The 6000-nt window shown below is 38.8% G+C and overlaps 1 long non-coding RNA gene across 1 annotated transcript; it reads right to left on the minus strand.

Annotated features, from left to right (window-relative positions):
- Window positions 1-375: 375 nt before the first annotated feature.
- On the minus strand, window positions 376-3214 carry LOC128317563 (uncharacterized). The gene is made up of 3 exons (XR_008301052.1): window positions 2547-3214; window positions 1829-1923; window positions 376-1560 (listed from the first exon to the last, which is right to left on the minus strand). It is a non-coding gene; the product is annotated as an uncharacterized LOC128317563 (long non-coding RNA).
- Between the last annotated feature and the right edge of the window lie 2786 nt (window positions 3215-6000).

The following is a 6000-nucleotide window of genomic DNA, read 5'->3' on the forward strand; positions in this document are numbered from 1 at the left end:
CTGGGATCATTTGTGGATCACTTTTCCCTTTTTCCTGTGGCACTGCATGTGGGATCCAGAAATCCCTGAGAAGAAAACATGGGTGAGACTGATGGAGTTTTTTCTTACTTTTTCCTGTTTTACACCTGTTTCCTTTTTGCTGGGATTATTGTTTTTGTGGACTGCTACTTTGCTGTGGACTCTGAATGATGGGATTTGGATATCTGTGCCTTTATAGGACTCATGGATTCATAACAGCTCTTGCCTTTTAGACTCAATTTACTTATTTACCTTTCAGTGTGCTGTTCATTGTGCTGTGGGGTTGAACAGTGTTTGTGTGAAGTCTATATGTCTATTAATACATGCATTGATCACTGAGAGTCTTATGTTTGCACATGCTTTATTGAATTGATGGTTGGTCAGCTGTTCCATACAAGATTACTCTAAAAGAACTCTTTGGTAACAATAGGACTTCTAATAAGATAAGTTTAATTGTTACAGTAACTCGTGGTACCTACAGGTACAGAAAATAAATCGTAACTCGTGGTATCTACAGGTACAGAAGATCACTCATAACACGTGATATCTACAGGTACAGAAGATCACTCATAACTCGTGGTATCTACAGGTACAGAAGACAAATCGTAACTCGTGGTACCTACAGGTACAGAAAATAAATCTTAACTCGTGATATCTACAGATAGAGAAGATCACTCATAACTCGTGGTATCTACAGGTACAGAAGATCACTCATAACTCGTGGTATATACAGGTACAGAAGATCACTCATAACTCGTATCTACAGGTAGAGAAGATCACTCACAACTCGTGGTATCTACAGGTAGAGAAGATCACTCATAACTCGTGGTATCTACAAGTAAAGAAGATCACTCATAACTCGTTGTATCTACAAGTACAGAAGATCACTCATAACTCGTTGTATCTACAAGTACAGAAGATCACTCATAACTCGTTGTATCTACAAGTACAGCAGATCACTCTTAACTCGTGGTATCTACAGGTACAGAAGATCACTCTTAACTCGTGGTATCTACAGGTAGAGAAAATCAATCTTAACTCATTGTATCTACAGGTACAGAAGATCACTCATAACTCCTATCTACAGGTAGAGAAGATCACTCATAACTCGTGGTATCTACAAGTAAAGAAGATCACTCATAACTCGTGGTATCTACAAGTAAAGAAGATCACTCATAACTCGTGGTATCTACAAGTACAGAAGATCACTCATAACTCGTGGTATCTACAGGTAGAGAAGATCACTCATAACTCGTGGTATCTACAAGTAAAGAAGATCACTCATAACTCGTGGTATCTACAAGTACAGAAGATCACTCATAACTCGTTGTATCTACAAGTACAGAAGATCACTCATAACTCGTTGTATCTACAAGTACAGAAGATCACTCATAACTCGTGGTATCTACAGGTAGAGAAGATAAATCCTAGCATTTAGAATTCTGGGTAATTTTTCTTGTAGAAGATGTTTCCTTCTGGCTGCACCCTCAAGTGCACTGTGGAGTTGAACAGCAGGCCGTGTTCCTTCAGTTTCTGTTTTATCTGTAGAACAGAATTGTGCACAGTTAATGTTAGCATCACGGTCTGTTTAGCAAATATTTATATAACGTTTTATAGAATTTGCGTATGTTTGGTGTTGTGTGTGAGCGGCTTCATCGGGATACGTCCAGATATTTAAAAATGTTTCATGTGTGATACATGCAACAGATCTTAACAGAACTGTTTTATTTATTTTTATTAAAATTTTTATTTAAATTGTTGCACACTTTTTTTTTTTTTTTTTTTTTTGGAAAGACACCATGTGACTCACCAGATCTAAAGTAGTGAACTGCAAAGCCGGATCAGACACTGTGTCATCAGACAGCACCTGCAGTTTCATCACTTGCTTTTTTCTTACTGGAATAACTGGGCAACACACACACACACACACACACACACACACACACACACACACACACACACACACACTACATTCATTACATTACATTCATTTAGTGACAAACTCAGTCCTCATAGTTTCATTGTTGTAACATATTTTTTTTAAATCAAGAGAAATCAAGACTGCTGAGAGCCTTTAAAGTGGAGTTACATTATAAAAGTAAGTTTACGTTACGACAACATGATTGTGTTACTTTATCTGCAGCCTAATCCTGTGTTTGCTGTGTGCTCTTCAATTTTAGCAGAATTATTACTATTACTAGTATTATTATTATTATTATTATTATTACTCAATTTGAAGTTTGTTGATTGGACGAGAGATAAAGTCAACATTACTGTAATTATAACTTACAGCCTTTCATCAGCTTTGTGTGTGACAGACCCTGAGCTGGAGAGTAAAAAGTGTGCTTACTTTGTTACGACACTTAAGCCTGTTTTTAAACTTGAATTTCTACTCATAGCATTATCAAACATCACAACATTTAATTTTTATGTGATGTGGATGTTAAATGTTTGAGCCTTTGAAAAGAAGAAAGGTGAATTTTAGCATTTTTACTTAATTAAAAGTAAAATGCAGTTTAATAACTCACCGGTGTGACAGAAGAAATAGTAAGTGTTACTGCATGGTTCATCGCTAAACGGACCGTTATTAAACCTGACACAGTTCTCGGGTCGATAAAAGTTATTAGGCTGTGCAGGGAGCCATGTTATGTTTGACACTTTTGTCCCATCTGACCACTTCCATGTGTCCCTGTATAGTCCGAACCAAGAGCAACCCTGCTGCGACGCCACATTAGCTAACTCGCTGTTATCGGCTGCGCTGACCGCAGAGGCCAGATCTGTGTGAGACTGTCGACAGTAAGCCTGAGCATCCAGCCAGCTCAACCGAAGATTAGAGACGCCGACGAACCTCTCCGCACCACTGTAGTTTCCTGTGACACATGATTAAAGAATCTGATTAATTCTTTTAGTAGCACAGGTTGCTAAGTCAATGTTTCTGAAACCCGAAAGCTAATGAAATGAAACACACTGACTCACCATCGTAGCATATGAAGGGGTTCAGGTTAGTGCAGGGAAAATCCCGCCAGTATCCACCTGTCTCTATTGTCGCACACGGTTCATTGGCGTTATTATTATCAGGCTGTGAAGGGTACCACTGGCTAAAACCCGTACTCATCAACGAGATGTTGTTGAAGGACCAGCGCCAGCTGTTGACGTCGTTGTACAATCCGACCCAGGCTTGCGATGTCATACCTGCCTTTGCCAGGGCCATTATCTTTACCCAGTCATCGCTGCTTACGATAGTAGCCAAGTCGCCGTAAAATGTCCTGCAGTATTTCTGTGCCACTGGCCATGTGTTCGATGATTTGATCAAAGTGTAGTTGTGGAGGACAGTCTGCAGGTTGGCGACTGGGACAAGACCTGTTGGCAATATTTTATTTTACAATACACACAAAGGATCTGCACTCTGCCCTGGCTATGTCTACTACATAGGTGCATACCATCATGGGCAGGGCAAGAGGACATAGAAAGGCAACAAAAGGCTGGTGATAAAACATTTCCCAGTAGAGAACCAGATGTGACATGGAGATCGGCCATGAGATCAGGAATGACATCGTATCTTTATAGTAATATAAAAGGGAGACTGTTGGGGACAATGCTGGCACTTCTGCACCCTGCACATCAGTCCCGACACACACCTTTGTATATTTCAGCTCTGTGCTAGCTTCATACTTTGTCACTTTTTTGCTCGTCTTTGAACTTTGTGTAATTTAGCATTATGCTAGTTTTACTGTATAACTCTTGTGTATAATCTCTACACTCACTTCTACTGTACATATGAAAACATTTTTATCATATTCTTTGTACATGCAGTTAGATATCAGACATCATAGATGTACTCTGTAAATAGCAGATAATTGTACCCTTTACAGGTGCCATTTCTTTTGGGAAATCAACCCTTTTTCTCCTGTTTTGCTTATTATTTGCTTTCACGACTCTGGGATATTTGCATCGCGGCCACGGATGGCTGTGGCATCATCAGGATTCAAACTCGTGATCTCCCAACAACGCAGCAAACGCTTTTGTGTTGTGCCACTCAGGAGCATCCTGTATTTTTTTTTAATACAGTATATTTGCAATGAAATCACAAATCTGGTGTCTGATCTTTTTGATTTATGTCACGACCCTCGCTTCCCACTGACACAGCGAGCCCGACATTAACTTGTTTTATAGAGATGAACAAACCAGTTCATTGTAACACAATGACTCAAGGTCTCATGGGTATCCATTAGCAGCAGACAGGATAGAGAGCGTAGCATAGAGAAGATATTTAAAACAGAATGTAGCTGAAGTGACTTTCTAGCAAGCAGACTAAATAGCTACATTTATGCTAGATACACTAAGAAAGTGCTAATGACAATGTTCCGTCAACTGTTATGTACAGGCTGGAGAGTAGATAAAGGAAGTAGAAAAGAAGGGAATGAGACAGTTATTACTTTTTCTAACCAAATTCAGAGACTTCGAGAAAGAGAAATGGTAACAAGGGCATGTCCAACGCATCAACATACAACGCATAAATGCTTTGTTTGATATTTTGGTTGAAGTATCACTTTAAATGGATTTTAAAATTACTGTTCCTTAATTGAACTATCGCACATCAGCACAGCTAGGTCTCTTAGAAAGAAAGAGATGAGAGAAATGAGAAAGATACAAAAGGGACAGAAAAATCAGTGGAATTCAGGGCTGTGTTTCAAATACAATCATTTTTTTCTTCATTTAGTAGATCACAGACGTGACGTGGAAAAGCTTTAAGTGCATTCTTCCCTCAGTGAATAAGACGATGATGATTCCCCCCCTTTGGCTGATCCCGTTTGGGGTTGCAACAGTGGATCACCCGTCCACATATTATGATCCCGGCACAAGTTTTACACCAGAGGCCCTTCCTGACACAACCCTCCCCATTTCCCAGGCTTGGGACTGGCCCTGAGAGCGCACTGGTTCGTGCAACGCTCCAGTGGCTGGGGTCTGTCCCTGACCAGGAATCGAACCCACACCGTGGCGCTGAGAGCACCGCATTTTCTGATAATAATACCAGAAAATAAAAAGCTCCAATACTGAATAGTTTATCAGCAAAACAGTTATTAAATACACACTTACCAGTTAGACAGAGCAGAGGAAAAAGATTCAGCTTCATGATGGACCTAAAACATTGGAGTAAGAACATTTGCAAAAAAATATATGATCATGCTTAAATTGGTGATGGAAAAAAAAGGCTAGAATATTACTTCAAGTAAAAAAAATTAATAGATCATAACTATCGCATACTGATATACAGTTAATGCAACACAAAAATGTACCTGTAATGTGGAAATGTGAAGGCTCTGACTTTCTGAAAACCCCAGCTGAGCCCTTATAATCACGAACCTCTCTTACGCAAATCAGCATTCGTCACAAATGCCAAAAAGGACAAAAAGGACAAAAGAATTTACAACAACCCTTGTGTAAAAAAAAAAAAAAAAAAAAAAAAAAAAAAAAGGCCAAGACACAAGTCTCATTGAATAAACAAAAAGCAAGGGCATGGAAATGCCGAGCGATCATCTTCACTCGGCCTAAAGACGTGCAGTTTATTCACCTGTGTGTTAAAAAAGTGTGTAATGAACAATGCTAACATTCATGTCAGTGTTAATTACTGAAGAATGATACACATATATATATTTTTTAAATAAAACTTAACTTTCACAGTTCTATATTGACTTAGAATTGAGTCTAACCTACTGAGTATTAATCAATCATGGAACATTTTATTTATCTCTTTTTATGTTTCCCTCAGTTTAAATAGTGGCCATGAAAAGCGCACACGTGTGTGTTCATTCTCCTAAACTACTAGACTCATTCTTTTTAACATTAGTGAGTCGATTTTAAATGAAGTTTATTAGCTAAATATATTAGTTAGCTTGGATGGAGAAGTGTAAGTTTTGTCTCACTTCAGAAAGCATGTCATGTCGTCTGTTCATTAGTGCAGCAGTGTACACTAGGCTTAGG

This window comes from Pangasianodon hypophthalmus, chromosome 26 (assembly GCF_027358585.1).
Source record: "Pangasianodon hypophthalmus isolate fPanHyp1 chromosome 26, fPanHyp1.pri, whole genome shotgun sequence".
Taxonomy (NCBI): domain Eukaryota; kingdom Metazoa; phylum Chordata; class Actinopteri; order Siluriformes; family Pangasiidae; genus Pangasianodon; species Pangasianodon hypophthalmus.